Source organism: Tachysurus fulvidraco, chromosome 8, assembly GCF_022655615.1.
Source record: "Tachysurus fulvidraco isolate hzauxx_2018 chromosome 8, HZAU_PFXX_2.0, whole genome shotgun sequence".
Classification (NCBI taxonomy): Eukaryota; Metazoa; Chordata; class Actinopteri; order Siluriformes; family Bagridae; genus Tachysurus; species Tachysurus fulvidraco.
The window spans coordinates 18,789,278-18,808,451 of record NC_062525.1 but is presented as its reverse complement, the minus strand read 5'-3'; the positions used below and the strand labels follow the sequence as shown (position 1 = coordinate 18,808,451).

At 38.6% G+C, this 19,174-nt stretch overlaps 1 protein-coding gene across 2 annotated transcripts in view; it reads right to left on the bottom strand.

Annotated features, from left to right (window-relative positions):
- ndst2b (N-deacetylase/N-sulfotransferase (heparan glucosaminyl) 2b) overlaps positions 1-19,174 on the bottom strand; it is a 67,028-nt gene that overhangs the window by 41,714 nt on the left and 6,140 nt on the right. For both annotated transcript variants that reach the window (XM_047817802.1, XM_027140649.2), the window contains exon 2: positions 81-115. The gene's annotated coding sequence lies outside the window, so the exon portion shown is untranslated. The remainder of the gene's footprint in view (positions 1-80; positions 116-19,174) is intronic.

Below are 19,174 nucleotides of genomic sequence, written 5' to 3'. Positions count from 1 at the left end.
TAATGCTACGTTACCTTGAAATCCAAACAACCAGCACTTTACACACTCACACTTGTGCACACACACATTAAATGACTTACCTTTGCTTTTAAGGGAAGTGCTGACCTGATATCATCTGCAGGAGAAAAGAAAAAGAAAAAGTAGTTTTTGTTAGGTACATAGATTGAAATTTGTTGTGTTGTACGTAATTAATGACAGATAAATATATGGCATGCGTTGTCAAGGAAAAATCAAGCATCGCGTTAGTTCTGGCAGGCCACGTCATCGAGCGTGCATCAGCTGTCAATCAGCTGTCCACGACGCGCTCCAATCCGGTTACGACATCCATATTACCCGACCATTTAAATTCTCATTCGTAGGGGTGTCTATTCTATTTTCTAGTCGCTGCGCGTGGACGGGCGCGTGGATTCTTGCCCAGAACAGAACCACACCGCCAACATTAACTGTATGCATATCATCTAATAAATTCCCTTGTGACAAAGTGGTCCTGACAGAAAGATGAATATAAGTGTTTAATAGATTATTAATAGCAATTTTCAACTGGACATGTGGCCTAGAATCTGTATTTCATTATTGAAGATTAAGTTTTAGGCAAATTGTCTGTAAAGTCGTGCTTCACGCTTCTTTTTTTTTTTTTTTTTTTTTTTTAGTAAATCTGTAGAAAATAAAATGCCTATGAACTACAGTATCAACTATTACCGATTCAGTTTCAGCATCCTTCTTCCATGATTGAGAAACAAAGGGAAACATTTCAAAATAAATCCATCATCAAGCACCGTTAGCTCAATACCTGTACTGAATCACTGCTGCTGAACACAGTGTATCCTCCATCAACATCACAACTACTTCATTACGAACAAAATTCCTACTAACACACTCCAGTGGCCACTGCTTAATGTTACAGGTCAAAAGAAGCATCTCAAAACATGTCAGTCAAGAGGGGTTAGCAATCACCCATATGGAGGTTTGATCCATATTCATGACCTTTATATCCACATGACCTTAAATAATGGGAGCAACGGAGGTGCAATCGCTCACCACCACAGAGGTGGAGGATTTATGGGTGACGTCTGCTCCCTGCAGAACATATTAATTTGCAGACGTTTGCAATTCATTAATCCCACTTCCTACTCCATGATGCCAGGTGTCATTATGTATAGAGGTGGTGGAATAAGCTCTGGAGTGTACAGCTCCAGCAGCTCCCTGACTGACAGGCCTCTTAATAAGAATCGAGATGCACGACGGCATGGCCAGCATCTGAAGAGCGCCCTTATTACAGTACGCTGGTCGAGTGTGTGAGCTGCCAGCCTGAACTCACTAGCCTGTGTGTATTGCCAGTCTGGAATCTAAATCAATCTGTTTTTTTCTGCTGTGCATCAGGGAGCAGAACCACATTTGTATTTTTAATTTTTTTTTTGGGGGGGGACCATATTAGGCCTTATATTCTATCTATTATATATTAATATAATTTAAATCAAGGCTAAGATTAAGAGCATTATTATGAGCAGGAATCTGACAGAATTTATGTAATCATATCTATTTAACACCATCCATCAAAAAAAAAGAGCCTCTTTATTTGACATGAGAATTATAAATGTATAGATTATATAGTATAACGTGAGCATTTCTTGGATATTGATTTGTTGGCTAAATAAAATATTCCATATGGCTGAAAGATTAGCTTTGCTCCCCCTGTGGTGAATCATTGGCTTGGGGCTAGTCTCTTTGACTAAATCCCAGTATTAACTGATATAATATTCCAGCTTCAAAAACGCTAGTCTTACTGTACCTACTGCAGCTAACCAAATGTTCATGTGGACCTCCATGTGGAGTCAATGTGTGTGAAATGAGCCAATGTGTGAGAAAGAATCCTTATTCTGTTCTTAATTCTTTACTTAAACTGTCAATGTAAGTGATGTGTACATTTACCAGAGCTAATTTATCCTTTCGAGTGCGGCACTGCGGCTCTATCGTGAGTGTTTGATACCAGGTGTATTACTGTTATGCATTGCACCATTATTTTTCTCTCAGATGCTGATTAACCTTTCTGGAGACTGTTTAATAATTGAATAATATGCAGATATTACCAACACATCTGGACTAAGTATGTGCTAAATATTACATGATAAGCAAGTTAATATTCTTCACGTATGCAGCTTCTCTTTGCCATGAAACCAAATTATGCAAGGCTCTCTCTCTCTCACTCATTTTCTACCGCTTATCCGAACTACCTCGGGTCACGGGTAGCCTGTGCCTATCTCAGGCGTCATCGGGCATCGAGGCAGGATACACCCTGGACGGAGTGCCCACCCATCGCAGGGCACACACACACTCTCATTCACTCACACACTCACACACTATGGACAATTTTCCAGAGATGCCAATCAACCTACCATGCATGTCTTTGGACCGGGGGAGGAAACCGGAGTACCCAGAGGAAACCCCCGAGGCACGGGGAGAACATGCAAACTCCACACACACAAGGCGGAGGTGGGAATCGAACCCCCAACCCTGGAGGTGTTAGGCGAACGTGCTAACCCCTAGGCTAAATAATCATAATAATGCTACACAAAGTACTTTTGTATGTTACGTTCTTAGTATCTCATTTTTAATTAGTGTTGTTTTTTTTAAACAAGAAGATATCAGTTCCTTCATCTTTCAACATGAGCTCATCTACAAAAAACAAAAAAACAAAAAAGGCCTTTTTATCACATAAAATGTTTCCTTGCCCCTTCACTAAGTGAAGCCATGATGGACAGTGTACTAAAACAGAGTTGTGGACAAAGTCAGGGAGCTTTACGCTACAGTGAGCAGCCTTGTTTTCAGATTCGGTGTTCACGGCTTTTGACAAATATGTGGTACGGACAACTTAACACTTTTCCACTTCCTTCCATCTTAGAGCGAAGTCCTTCACAGTCCATTAAATCATCCACTTTAGTGAAGGTCAATCTGAAAGATGCCAGAGGGAGTCATAAAGCTCACGCCTCTTAGCATCTGGAGCGAGTCAGTGCAGCGACACACACCTCTGAAGGGTTTATGCGTTTCAGTGTATTTCACCTCCATTTCATTTCATGCACAGATGCACATTTCCTTCTCTCCGTTTCAAGCATAAAGAAACATTACCTTTATTTCCATTTAATGCCAGTTATTACTGTGTGTAAAAATAAAAGCTTTTCTGCCTGAGCGCTGTCAGTGATTAGGAAGGATACAATTGACATTTGAATGGATACAGACACACAAACACACTTACAGCTCCGGGTTTATTAAGGCAGCATTAAAGTGGAGCATTTCACTCAGGCATTCTGCCAAAAGCAAAGATTTTACCTTTATTTTTCTCCTCTGTTGTATGTGTGGGTATAGATGATACTTTTCGTGTTGTTGTTGTTGTTTTTTTCACATCCCTGTTTAACCTTATCTCCTCTGTATCTGTCTGTCTATGTGTCTGTGTATGCTACGGTGGCCGAGAAGTGCAAAACACATCAACAAATCCGAAAACAAAACAACAAATCCGAAAACACATTAACAAATCCGAAAACACATTAACAAATCCAAAAACACCTTAACAAATCCAAAAACACCTTAACAAATCCGAAAACACCTTAACAAATCCGAAAACACATTAACAAATCCAAAAACACCTTAACAAATCCAAAAACACCTTAACAAATCCGAAAACACCTTAACAAATCCGAAAACACATTAACAAATCCAAAAACACCTTAACAAATCCAAAAACAAAACAACAAATCCAAAAACACCTTAAAAAATCCGAAAACACATCAACAAATCCGAAAACAAAACAACAAATCCGAAAACACATTAACAAATCCAAAAACACCTTAACAAATCCAAAAACACCTTAACAAATCCGAAAACACCTTAACAAATCCGAAAACAAAACAAGAAATCCAAAAACACCTTAAAAAATCCGAAAACAAAACAACAAATCCGAAAACAAAACAACAAATCCCAAAACACATTAACAAATCCGAATCATCGGACAAGACACCTGTCATTCAACTGTATATCTTGAATGACAGGTCTCTTGTACAATGATCGGTAAGTTTCCATTCACAAACGATACCTACCGTTTCTGGGTTGTCTGAATTGTCCTTGTGTTTTCGGATTTGTTCATGTGTCTTGCACTTCTCGGCCACCGTAGTTTGCAGTTCACAATATACAGTATGTCGATATAAGCATCTAAAACCATCCATTTTTTCTTTCCCATGACTCCATATAGCTGATATTCTAAACTACATGCTTATCACAACCTTTGCTTTATGAAATGAACACTATAGTTTCTTTTTATTTCCATAGTTTGCCTTCCTTATGACAGTCTTTCATAGTGGAGCGAGATATCCCTTTTGTAAGGCGAGAGCTACAGGAAGCCGAAAGAGAAAACGCTGTATACATCATGCATGTGGATTTTCCAATATTTTTACATCAAGCAAAGTTAAATGAGATATCAATATTTGCTAGCACAGGTTATTTAATTTAGTTTAACAGCACGGTGTTATCAAAGCAAACATATCCACACACAAAGCCGCATAGCATGCTATCAATCGTTATTCTAATATTTATTTCAGCAGTTATCACTAAAGCTCATAATAACATGCCATCGGCAAAGACATATCATATGAAAACTGCACAAATGATATGACAGTTTATCCAAAATCACAAAAAGTGTACAGTACCCTCCACAATTATTGGCACCCCTGTTTAAGATGTGGTCATGGACTTCTAAAAATTCTCCTTTATTTAAAAAAAAAAAAAACATAGAACCCAAATGCAAAAAAAGAGAGAAAAATCCAACCTTTCATTTAAGTACATTACTTTAAAAAAAATATCACACATTTAGAAAAAAAAAAACATTGGCACCCCTAACTCTGGAAAATTTTATTTAGTTTTTTTTTTATATATTTTTCTGTAGTTGCTAATGTTGGTCAGGGTATCTGGGAACTTTTAACTTTTAATCTTATTTAACTTTTAATCACTGTATCTTTGAGTAAAATATAATTGTATTTGATTCCCTACATGAAATGAAACAGAAATAAAGTCATCAGCATCTATACATGAATATGACAGGATTACCTGACAGGATTTCTAAGAGAATTTTATTCAAGATGAATTACTTTGTTTAATTACTTTTATTAATTTCTATTATTAAGTAAGAAAAATAAGTAGAAATAGATAGAATGATTGTGCAATATGTTTACGTGTTACATGTGGTAGCATGTTATGCAATAATGTTTGCAATAATGTAGTACTAGTTCAGTGTGTGCAAATATTACAGAAAGAAATCTGATGTATTCCCGAGCTGCGAGTTGCATGTGGTAACAGTAAAGTGCGCTGTGCAGAGTTCAATGGAGTAACTGAGTCTTTCTGAAATCCTAAGCGATTAGTGAGACGGACAAATCTGTGTTAAGGAGTCTAATGACTTGAGGAAAGAAGGTCCTACTGAGCTTTTCAGTTCTAGTCACTGTCAGAACGGACCGTGACTGCAGTGGGTGGAGGCCTTGATGATGTTCGGAGCTCTGGAACTGCATCATCTGGTGTAGATGTAGAGCAAAGAAGGCAGAGTAATATACTGTATGTGCATGTGCATAATATTCACTGATAATCCTAGCTGACTAGCTATCATCAACCCAACGGGATTTCTAAAACAACATTTATAAATATTTAGATACTACAGTACATTGCCCCTGCTGCCTAGATGATGATTTTTCAAGTGCGATCATAAAACTGTGCTTACTTTGGTCCTTTGAACACGATGTGCACACTAATACAGATACGAGTGAAAAGAAAATTGAACGTTTGTCTACAGGTTCACCTTCCATTCATTCTGAGAAAACATTCCCTGCTGAAAAAGTCAGCTTAACCCGCTGGTAAAGATCTTCTGCCAGTATGACCAGCTCAGCCTGCTTTTTCAGCAAATAGATTTTACAGCAGGGTTTTGACCAACAAATCCTACATCATAAAATGCTCTGTAGTGCCTGATTGTATTGTGGATGGAGGCAGATATATTTATTATACTGTTATAGACCCTCATATGAGCTCAAGGCCATGTTGATCTGCACCAAAAAACACTCGCAACATTTGCTGTGCAGTTTGCTACTCAAAAAAATTGTGTTTCAATATTAATAAAAACAATGCATATTGCTATTTTTTCCTAAAATGATTATTAACAATTAACAGGTTTTTTCTTTTTTAAATTAACTGTTAAGTCATGTAATTAAAGGCAGGGTCTCCGTTGTTTGAAAGCCAATGTTGACATAGAAAATCACCAAAACAAACACGCCCCTAACCCAAATGGGTCCCACCCCTGTATCGATAGCTCCGCCCATACATACATACGTAACCCAGGCGACTAATGGAAAGAAATGTGTCTTTATCATAGCTGAAGGGAAGAACAATACGATTGCAGATAAACAAACAAGCAAAAATGACACACAAGCATAATCATGTAAAGGACAAAGGCATATATTAGTTCTGTGTAACAAAGCAAAACCAACGTTACTCACCTATCGAGAAGGAAAAATCGCCTCGGTGTCTTAAGTTAATTCGAGTTTCCCGAGTCAATAACTCCTGAGCTAAACGCTGTTACTACACAAAACGTGGTTGTAGCTGCCTCTCTACATTACTACGATAGAAAAGAGGTGTTATTTGTGTAGTAACAGCGTTTAGCTCAGGAGTTATTGACTCGGGAAACTCCAATCTGTGAATATGTGGCCAACTTCCTGCTCCTTCAGTTCTCTCCAGCGCTGGAAAGCTGATCCTATATTAACATGTCCTACTTCTTGTCTTATCGTAAGTCTTTCTTCACTTTCTTTCTTTGTTTTTATCCTCCATGTCAATGTTAAAACCGCTTTCTGTTAATGTCACACATGCGCACTGAACACACTCTCCGCCGCATATTGACAAGACACGCCCCTTTCTGCTCATTGGCTACACTGTTTTGATTTTTGACTCGATTTTTGTTTATTATTCGGCCCGAATCATTTCTCAAAAATCGGAGACCCTGCCTTTATCAGAGAAACAAATTCTGTGAATTATTTTTAAGACAATTTAGAGCCTTTAGTATAATATAAGAAGAGAAAATCTGAGAGAAAACCATGCCTGAAAACATCCGAGTGGGCACCATTCAAAAAACCTTCAACTTTAATAACCCCTTACATACTGGTCAGGGTCGCAGTGGAGCCAGAACCAACCACAGGAACACAGGGGCTGGATGCAGGAATACAGGGATGCTAATCGCTGTTAAATAGTTAATCGCAGGCTGAAATTCTTTAGTCTTAAATGCCAACCTTAGTTTTTTTACTCCAATACTAATGTGCACACTGTGTATTTATAAAATAACACCAGACCAAAATTTCTGGTTGCCATGGATACTTCAGACACATACAGGGATTAGACAGAATAATGTGAACACGCATTGTTATAGGGCTTTGTGGGATTTATTTAGGGGTTTATTTATTGTATTATTTATATTATACTGTACCGCGCTTATCGACCGGCTCGGACATCGACCCATTTCGACTAAATTTGCGCATGCTGAACGACCAAATCTCCGCTTATCGACCTCAACCCACGTGGCGCGAGGGGAAGGATCTTCCTCAGCCTTCGTGGAGAGAGCATCTATCGTAAATTAAACTTCGGTTTGTGAACAATATTAGTGTTATTTAGCGGTCAATATAACAAGTTAGTGTGTGTATACTGTATATACAATACTTTGTTTAAAGTGTAGTCTTTTTTTTTTTGTTTAAATTTGTGAAAATACTCTAGAAATATGGGTCCAAAAAAAAAGCTAGTGATGTGAAGGCCAAGCGGCGTGTGATTTCTATGGAGACAAAGAGAAAAATTATCTCTAAGTATGAAAATGGTACGCATATCAAAGATCTTGTTGTTAATTATAATTTACCAAAGTCTACTATATGTACATATTTGGCCAATAAGGAAAAAATGAAAGAAGCAAATGTCTTGCCCAGTACAGTATGTCGCGCAATGTTAACTTAAAACAAAGACCACAGGCTACAAATGAGATGGAAAAATGACTCGTCCTGTGGATAAAAGAGAAACAGCGAGTGGATGATAGTGTTGATCAGGCAATAATTTTTCATTTATACTTTTTACTGTATTATATACAATGTTATTTATGTACCTGTATTATTTTATGTATTATTTAGTATTAATACTGCTAAAAATGGGGCAAAAATTGTTAATTATTGGGTATCGGTGGAGGTCGGGAAGGGATTAATTTTGGTATCCATTATTTCTTATGGGATAATTACATTTCGCATTTCGACTGGTTTTAAGGAACGGATTGAGGTCGATAAGCGGGGTACCACTGTAGAAGTTTGCATGCCATATAAACCAAGCAGAGGTTAGTTCAAGACATTGTTGAAATGGGTGACTTGTCAGACTTCCAAACATTTGCAGCCCAGCTCTTTGGTGTTTCAAAAGGAAGTCCCTATGAGTATAACTGCGTATACAAAGCATGGAAGGTCATCATCAGCAAAAAAAAAGAGTAGTGAATAAAATTCCAAATTTAATGATAGGGACCGTCAAACACTAGAAAAGACAGTTTCCAAACAACTCAGAAGTACTGAAGTAAATGTAACAGAAGAAATTCATTTACAGATTAAAAACAATCCACTGAGATCTTCACAAAGCCAACATCCATAGAAGAGTTGCAACTGCTAAGCCATTAATCACATTAAAGACATTGATGCAAAAATGTGAAAAAGATGGTGTCGAGATCATCATGAAGGCTGGAAACGAATGAAATTACACACAATACTTCACCTGGACATTCTAAGGACACTTTAACTCTGGACTTGCTCAGCACAGTGCCACTTTATACACTATATACACACCGTACTGCACCGGGACACTTTAAGGACAATCTTTAAAAACCATACACAATTATGTATATGTATATTTATGCATATGTATATACATTATTTCTTCATCTATATTTTTATATAGTTTTCTTATATAGTTTATACTTTTTTATTATTTTATTCTTATTTTATTTTTTGATTTGATTTGATATGATGAATCATCATTTACATTATTCCCAACAGCAGGTCGAGTTTATGTATGGAGAACCCTAAGGAAGCTTGGACTGTCAAACATGGGGGGTGAATTTGTGAAGATCTGTGAAGATTTGGGTGGCCATCTATTTTTCTTTTTGGTCCCATCATTAGCCTACATGGCCGCGCTACTGCCAGCAGGTATTTAAAAAAAATCTAAGTGATCAGGTGCATCCTATGGTCCAAATGTTTTTTTCTGAACAATTATGCGGGGGGGCAAGGTGGCTTAGTGGCTAGCACGTTAGCCTCACACCTCCAGGGTTGGGGGTTTGATTCCCACCTCCGCCTTGTGTGTGTGGAGTTTGCATGTTCTCCCAGTGCCTCGGGGGTTTCCTCCGGGTACTCCGGTTTCCTCCCCCGGTCCAAACACATGCATGGTAGGTTGATTGGCATCTCTGGAAAATTGTCTGTAGTCTGTAGTGTGTGAGTGTGTGAGTGCCCTGTGATGGGTTGGCACTCCGTTCAGGGTGTATCCTGCCTTGATGCCCGATGACGCCTGAGATAGGCACAGGCTCCCCGTGACCCGAGGTAGTTCGGATAAGCGGTAGAAAATGAATGAATGAATAAATGAATGAACAATTAAGCCATTTTTCAACATGATAATAACAGTTTAGACTGTTTGAGGAGCAACAGTATGAGTTTTAACCTCTGCCCAGGCCAGCTTCATCACCTGTCTTGAATATCATCAAAACAATGTGAGAAACTTTGAAGAGAAATGTGAGAAGCAGGTTCCCTGCTCCAACCTCTCTCAAGCAACTAGAAGATATTCTGCTAGATGAATGGTACAAAATTCTGCTGGAAGATATTCAGAAGTTGTATGAATCTATCGCAAGAAGTTCGGAAACTGTATTAAACGCAAATGGTGGTCCAATACCTTATTAATAAAGCCGTATTACACATATCATCTGTGTTCGCATTATTTTTGTTTACCCCTGTACTGTATGTTGCATACTGTATATGTTACACTACAGTACATTCTGCAGAGACTATAAAGTCAGAAATGCTGTCTTTAAAAAATTATTCATAACAGGAAGTGGGGTTGATCTATCAAAAATGTGCACATAGCGCTTTTGCCCTCCTTGGAGGCAAGCCAAAGTAAATTCCTTATTTCACTTCACTGCTCCAAATCTCTAACGTCTTTAATTTAGCCTGAGGGAGAATCTAAATGCTGGATATCATGCTGACTGCTTTGCAAATTACAAGTAGGCCTCACTTTAACTTCATCAGTCGACCATCGTGACTCATTATGAAACAGTTTGCATCTAATGTGCAATCTGTCAACACAGGGTTATAATGGAGTTCAGGCTGTGTGAAAGACTGCCTGGTGATGGCATTCCAGCTCTGACATGTCCTAGCATGTGTGCCAAAGTTATGATAGCAGAGAGCAGCACCTTAGATGATGATGTGCCGTAAAAGCAAAAATTAGTCCGGGGTAAACTGCATCCGGTTCGTGATGTTTTGGTGCTAATAATCAGTGTATATACTTAATTAAATGATAAGTCTATAGTTATAAAGATTAAAAAAATTAAGGAAAGTATTGTGCAAGTCGTGTCAGAGATAATGAGGCAGCAGAAGTGTGAATTCGATTCTTGATAGGGGTTAGAAAAGCTAGGCAAGAGACAGGAAGAGTGAAGAAATTTAAGTATTTTCCCCGACAGGAAGCAACTAGATGATCCTTCTAGAGTCATATTACTTTTCTTTATGGGCAACACTGAAAAGTAATTTAGCCAACAGCTGGGGAAAGGAAAGAGGATTAGAAAGTGTATCTACAGTGGATTTGTTGTAACATGACAGCTATTTACAAACCTAATTTATGGTTCCTTTAAATAATTTTATAATAATATCCTGCAGGAGCAGCTACAGAGTTGTATATAATAAATGTTTTACAAATATCTAAAACTCAGCAAGAACTATCATGCCTACAGGTACATTTCGATTTGAACCACATCACTTTGCCTGTAAGAAATATTTTGTTTGTCTTTGATGTGCTTTGTTTGTCTCCTAGTGACATAAACAGCATACTGACTATATTACCAAATTTGTACAGTCACATTCATTCATTCATTCATTCATTCATTCATTCATTCATTCATTCATTCATTTTCTACCGCTTATCCGAACTTCTCAGGTCACGGGGAGCCTGTGCCTATCTCAAGCGTCATCGGGCATCGAGGCAGGATACACCCTGGACGGAGTGCCAACCCATCACAGGGCACACACACTCTCATTCACTCACACACTCACACACTATGGACAATTTTCCAGAGATGCCAATCAACCTACCATGCATGTCTTTGGACCGGGGGAGGAAACCGGAGTACCCAGAGGAAACCCCCGAGGCACGGGGAGAACATGCAAACTCCACACACACAAGGCGGAGGCAGGAATCGAACCCCCAACCCTGGAGGTGTGAGGCTAACGTGCTAACCACTAAGCCACCGTGCCCACCTGTACAGTCACATGTCAAAAATATTTTTTTTTGCTTTCACATTATATTTAAATGTTAATGTTTTAAAGAAACACGATCAAGAATAGGATATCATTTTGATGAATCCTTAATTCTTTTTTTAATGATAAAAAAATAATTTTGAATCCCAGGCCTCAGAGATTTCTAAATACCACACCCAAAGTGTCTATAACAATACAGGATCAGCACCACAGACAGCAACCCAAACTCAAAAGCACATAAAAAAGAGGTCAGGTATCTGAACCTCACACAGCTGGAGCATGACTCGCTGGTGGCAAAAGGCCTTCACACCCAGTGGGAGATTTGTAGTCTAAATCTGAGGTGCAGCCTTGGTAAGCTACACCTTCTCTAGAGGAATTGCATGCGGCATCCTGACTTGTGCACAGCAGAGCAACACATACATAGATGGGTGACAAATTAATGGGAAACCGACTAACGTGTTTGTTCATCACAATACACCTTGGCATATGTTTTACAAGTATGGAACTATACTGAGGTGATCAGTCAAAATAACGTGAGAGAGAGAGAGAGAGAGAGAGAGAGAGAGAGAGAGATGGCCAGGTTCTGAGACATGTATATTAGATTTCTTCGTACATACAGCAGGCTTAAATTGTATACAAGTCTTTAAACACACTCATGTGATACTTTCAGCACCTTTTATATGCCGGCTTTTTTGCTTCTCATAAAAGCACATAATAAACCATTTTCTTTCCACTGTGATATGCACAGATATTGCTTTTTACCCAAAATATTACCATCTTTATTATTGTATTTATTTTAATATTATGGTCGAAATGAAGCTGTGTGAAACACATTCATGCAGAAACCCTTCTAGTTCCGAAGGTTTCCCAAATTTTATTTGCACAGCTATTAAGAATAATGCAGAAAAAAAAAACAGCTGTAGCTTAAATTACAGCAATTGCTTTTTAATGACAAGTTGCAGATGTTCTGTTATCTGTGTGAGCAGCCAAATACCAAGCCACGGCTCGTAAATGACTATCCATGGAGCAGAGTGTCATCATATACAGTAGATACTGGGAAAGTTTGAGGTTTTTTTCTTACTTACTTTTTTTTTTTTAATGAACAGACCTATTTTTTTGTAATTAATCACTGCTAAACTTACTAGCATATTCCCAGCTGTTAGTGCTCATGCCTAACCTAATAACACATTTAATATATCGGACTCCTCTGTAGCCATGTGGAAAAAAGGAAGGAAAAAGATTCAACCTGTAAATTAGATTCACACTGTTATCATGTGCTACTAAAGAACTAAACAGCTTTACCGTGGGTTATTTTCATAATTACTTTGAGACCGGAGATACTAAAAAAGGCTGAGCTTTCAGTAAAAAACGTCTAATTTAATTTAGCGTTAGTCATTGTGAACTGCAATCTCTGGCACTGTCAATTTAATTGGTAATTTTTTGCCAGGCTTACAATACACGCTCGATGTTTGAGGTGGCATTCGGTTTGGCAGATATTTGAGAATATTAATACGATCTTTGCAACAGCTAAGATTATGGAACACTTACTCAAGTCATTTCCTTAGGGCCTCTTCACCGAGTTAAGCTGCAGCTCCATACTGAATGCTTTTTGACAGGAATAGAACAACAGGACGTGTAAGACCAGCGTCGGGAAAATTCAGAATTAAGCATCAAAGCTGCCTGTGGTAATGGAAAATGGGTTATGAGTGCATACATCTGTGGTGTCAAATCTTGAAAAACATCATCGTAAGACAAAGACAAAAAAAAAAATAGAACAACACACATAGGGACTCAGTGAGTCGTTAGAAATATAACGAGTTTATCTCTCAGATAGAAACGAGAAGAGGAAACACAAAAGGAGAATAAGAGCGCAAATAGGCTTATGAGGGAATTGTTAGCAAAAAAAGCTTTCTGTTGGCAGATGATGCTTTTCAGCCTCTGGTGTCACTGTGCTACACTATCATTAGCTTGAAAACAGCAGCCAGTATCCAAGGAAAAATGTCTTGCTCTCCAAATAATAACATCTTTTTTTGGGGGGGTGTGAGAGTAGAGCAAATCAGATTCTGAAAGCTTCTGTCACTTATGCGAATATGTAAAGGAGACATTTGATTTGGAACAGATTCTAAACTCCAGGGCATTTCTCTTTGCTTTCAATTTCACATACAACTTCTAAATGAATCACTTTCAAACTGCACGCAGGATTTTGTGTTGAAAAAGGTGTGTTACCTCTCACAGGAAGCTGTGAGAAAGGACACAAAGTGATTGACGTGTACTATCTTTGGAGACACGAGGTGTTATTGTGTTCTGTGTTGACAATGAAACTCACAGCAATAGCGGTACAACCACATGATTGAGAAAGAAATATGTCCCTGAGAGACTGAAGCTTTCACTCATGTTCCTGTTTGAATGCAGATATGAAAACAACAAATCAGATTATTTTAATACTAAACTTTTGCATCCAAAAACATTTCATATCAACAAGGTTGAAGCTCATGAATTGTCACTGCTAATACTGATAGACCTAACCTTGCTCTCATACTAGTAATGTTATTACAAGTAGTAGTGAAGTGACATACGGCTAAGTACGGTGACCCATACTCAGAATCTGTTCTCTGCATTTAACCCATCCAAAGTGCACACACACACACACACACACCGTGAACACACACCCTGAGCAGCAGGCAGCCATTATGCTGCGGTGCCCGGGAACCAGTTGTGAGGATTCGGTGCCTTACTCAAGGGCACCTCAGTCCTGGCCGGCCCGAGACTCGAACCCACAACCTTCAGATTACAAATCAGACTCTCTAACCATTAGGCCACGACTGTTATCAATCGATACAGTACATGTCTAGAACCAGAGCCCCTGCCCAGTAAAGCATAGTACTGTCTATACATTTTGTAAGTTTGTTAATAACCAGTTACTAGAATTCAGAAAACATTAACTTGTTTGAGCAGAAATTAAAACAGTATTAAAAAAAGATCCCTATCACTTGGCTGAATTTGCAGAAATAAGACTAGACTCGGATCTGTTTCCCACATATATAATAAAGCACTTTTGCTAAGTGGCCTAAACATAAAATTAACTCTAAATACAAATGACAAGTACAACCCAGACACATGGTGTGTTGGATTAGGTTTTATTACTTTCTCTCCAGACTGTACACTTCCAGTTAATTTGTGTACCTTGGACACATTCCTAGGAACAAACATCCAAACGCAATGCAAAGCTTTTCATTGAACTACAGTAGCTATTCCATCCAAAACACAAACATCAAGCTATTTAGTATTCAATAACTGGTTACAGGTTCTGACATCAATTTCTATATTACAAGCATCACTCTGTTTCTGTACCAAAGAGTGACACTAGACTCCATGCCTAAGAAGTGCCCCCTGTTTAGGCATGAGCTCTAAAGTCAATTCATTTGGTATTAGACATTGAGCTCATAAAGTGTCCTAAACTGAACTTGGAATAAAAGAGATGCCCGTAATGACATACAGTACAAGACAAGTGACAAATAAAAGTAAATAGAAGTGGCTCACATTTTGTTTCTCTGGTTCATTTAAACCCCAGAGACGGAAGACACCAATTTCAACACCGTCATGACAACACCGACTGAAGGAATATCTTCTGGAAGACAAGTCTTCACCACTACACCCCTCCAATTCATTTCCGAGGATGGTTTGAAGCTTTTATGGCAACTTGTGGTGCTTTAGTTTGTCAAAATGTAGTGCACACAATGTGTGAGCAATATGGCACACATAACATCAATTAAAGGCTGTTTACGGTATAACAATAGCTTTAACTGAAGCAATACCAAGCTGGAGGTTTAACATAGTTAATGCTTCCCATGTATTTCACATCACAGCAGCATCCATCAGGTTTTAATCAGCTTCATCACACTGACCCCAGTGGAACTGTGCCATAGAAAACCGGCTGTTGGACAACCTCCCATAAGCCAGGCCTTGGACTTGGAGTTGGCAAGTAGTCTTTCCTGTCATAGACAACAGCTACCGCTTGTTAAAGAGGTATTACTACTTTATGGCACATTGCCAGGATTACAGAAAGTCTATGTAAATCTGTATCATACGTTATGAATGTGTATGGTGATGTTTCCAAATGAAAAGTCGATGCCATCTCGGATGATTATGTCGAGTCTTGGACTAACGAGACCTGAGAGGAGAACTTGGAACTAGAAGTGTGCATGTCGACAGTGCCAGACAACACAGTCAAGATATGCAGTCGTTTTAAATTGTCGAACCTCGTTCTGCATTTTTTTTAAATGTTGGCAGTAAAAGACAGACAACCATCCCAAAAGCACCTCATTTATACCAAATCAGTGGCTGTTTTCTGAATGCTTCTGAGCATTTTCCTCCAAGCAAGATTATCCAGATTGTTGTTTTAAAGTCCTCTAGGGTGAAATGGTCAGTGAAAATATGCACGTCGAATGCCCACATGTTGTTTTTGTGTATTTCTGTAAAAATCCGAGCCACAAAAACTTCCACTCCACAACATCGTATGGGAGTTGGTATAAGATTGTAAGCTATCCCTTTATATACGTTTGAAGACAAGAGAAAAACATACATTAGGGCAGCACAATATTTTTGGCTATTGGAGTATATAACGTATACAGGTACTAGGTCTGAGGCTGTTACCTGATAGTTACATGTTAGATTTACAATCCCAAACATCAAGCTATTTAGTATTCAATAACTGGTTACACATTATGACATCAATTTATATATTACAAGCATCACTCTGTTTCTGTACCAAAGAGTGCCTTGATTTAATATTGTATTAAGTTACATGTTAGGTTTACAATCATTCTGTCTGTCCATGCTTCCACATGGGATGGAATTAGTCCTAGAACGATCCAGGTTATTTTTTCATGTGTTTAGGATTCCGCTATTTGTCTGATTATTCGGTTAATTTATCGAAAAGAATATAAATACTATACATTATTCAGTACAGTGAAACTTTCAGCCAAGCCCGATCCACCTATGGCATACTCTTAAGTTAGGAGGAAACTCAGTACAAACATGAAAGAGAGAGAGAGAGAGAGAGAGAGAGAGAGAGAGAGAGAGAGAGAGAGAGAGAGAGAGAGAGAGAGAGAGAGACAGACAGACAGACAGACAGACAGACAGACTAGCAGGTTTTATCTTCACATCATGTACCAAGAAGCCTTGCAAAGCATTTTTTTGTCACTGATCCTCCTAGACAAAATAGCTCTAAGCACCATTTAGCTCTACACACAATCATTTACTATGGCGTAGGATTATCTTCACAAGCACCGTGACAACTACTCAACAGAGTGTGAATCTCAATAATGATCATAAACATGTCAACACCAGTAAACGATATCGATGCTACAGTTCAATCGCCTCGTATGAGTTGGAGCCTAATTTATTCAAGCAGCTTTAATTCATGCTTATTTTGCATATGGAATTTCAGAAAACTTAAAGGGTACTGTATATAAAGTACAGGAAACCATTCTCGGGCCACGCCCAAAGTCCGGGGGTGTGGTCATACTGTACAAAGGGGGCAGAGCTGGGCTAAACATAATTAAATAATAGCGATGCTTGGACCTCAATAATCGCTGTTCGCAGCAATATTTGTATTTATTACTGGGTGCACTATAATAATTCCTGCATATTGTAATAATAATCAAATCTTTCAGACATTCCTCATGAATTACCCACTGATCCATTGTACCGAAGGTCGGTTTCAACCCCCTTATGACTTTTTTTGGATACGACACACGGATAAAAAGAAAAAGTGCTTTATAATAACACAATATTGAATTTTCCAGCCGTCCTCCCTATAGCGAGCTGAATGTGTCTGGGCCATTAATAGTGGAGAATCCCAGGAGACCTGCAGGCCCAAATAAGCCCTCAGAGGTATTCACTGTGCGAATTAGACTACAGATAGAAGGATTTGGAAACCCACTGGGCTGTAATGCAGCTGCAGCTCCAACCATCTAAACAGTAAGTCATTGTGACCACGGTGCTATGGCAATTGAAAAGAAAAAGGAAAAACTAGATTTTAAAACAAACACCCATTTCACTGGTCCATATCAATTCCTTTTCCCTGACTAAAAGCTTTCTACCTGACTTTTGCAAACTGATATTGTACTTTTTAATTCTACCACCTGCTTCCCATTCAAAAGCAAAATATTCTACATAATCTGGCTGCAACAAAACCTCTGGCGAAACCCAGGTCTCATAAGGCAGCATGAGAGAGAAATCTCATTGTGAATGCAGCAAGATACAAAAGAAAAGTATCCCATGACACACTCGTACGCCTGGGAATGAGCAAGAGGCTCAGGAGCCAATCCTGTATTTGTTCAAAAGAAAAGCGGAACAAAGAAGCCTTTTCGGTCTCAAACGTTATAAACACAAGCTATAGTGTGACCCCCAAAGATACACCTTGCTGTTCTTATAGTGTAGTGTTAAAACCTTTGTTCGATAGAATAATATTTTATTCTCAATAGAACTCAATCCGTAGAAAGTGCACAGGTTGTTTTAAACATACAGTAAGTTAAAATAACCTCACTCACTCACTCACTCACTCACTCACTCACTCACTCACTCACTCACTCACTCATTCTCTACTGCTTATATGAACTTCTCGGGTCACGGTGAGCCTGTGCCTGTCTCATCGGGCATCAAGGCAGGATACACCCTGGACGGAGTGCCAACCCAACGCAGGGCACACACACACTCTCATTCACTCACACACTCACACACTACGGAGAATTTTCCAGAGATGCCAATCAACCTACCATGCATGTCTGGAGGTGTGAGGCGAACGTGCTAACCTCTAAGCCACTAATCCCAAAAATTAAATGTATGTAATATACAGGATGTACAAATCCACATATCATAGACTTATATATTAAAAATACTACTACATACAAGTAATTGCAAAAGCTTAAACAAAGTATGTATAGCTTCAGTTGCTCATTCCACTTAAGGCAGCCATTAAGCGACCAAAATCTCATTTGTTCACATAAGTTTAATGCATATTTTCAGTGCAGTGATTGTAATTGTCAAGAGCATCAGTTCATGTTCACATCAAACATAGGAATGAAGAAAATTGTCACATCTGTGACTTTATCTGTTGCATAGTGATTGGTTTTGACAACTGGTTGGCGCGACTCACCAAACCCGGACATTTGAAGACTGGGAAAAAGGCTAGTTGATCCAAAGCCCCCAAACCACCCCTTACTAAACACCACCCTACGCCCACCTACACCCACCTAGTACCTGAGCTGAACTGTGCATCTTGAACCTACAGTAAGAGCTTGTTTTCCAGGTTTCGGTAAATGTACTTAAGTTGTTGGACCGTATATTTATAACCACACTCTTCTGTCACCCAAATGAGGATGGGTTACCTTTTGAATCTGGTTCCTCTCAAGGTTTCTTCCTCTTCCATCTAACGGAGTTTTTCCTCACCACATTTGCCTCAGTCACCCCAGACTCGCTCATTGGGAATAAATACAAACATGTTTAAATATAAATCTAATATAAATTTTTGTTTTATTTATTTATATTAATCTTCATATGATATCAAATTTCTTCTATTATGTTTCTTATGTTCTGTAAAGATGCGTTGAGACAATGTCCACTCTCCACTA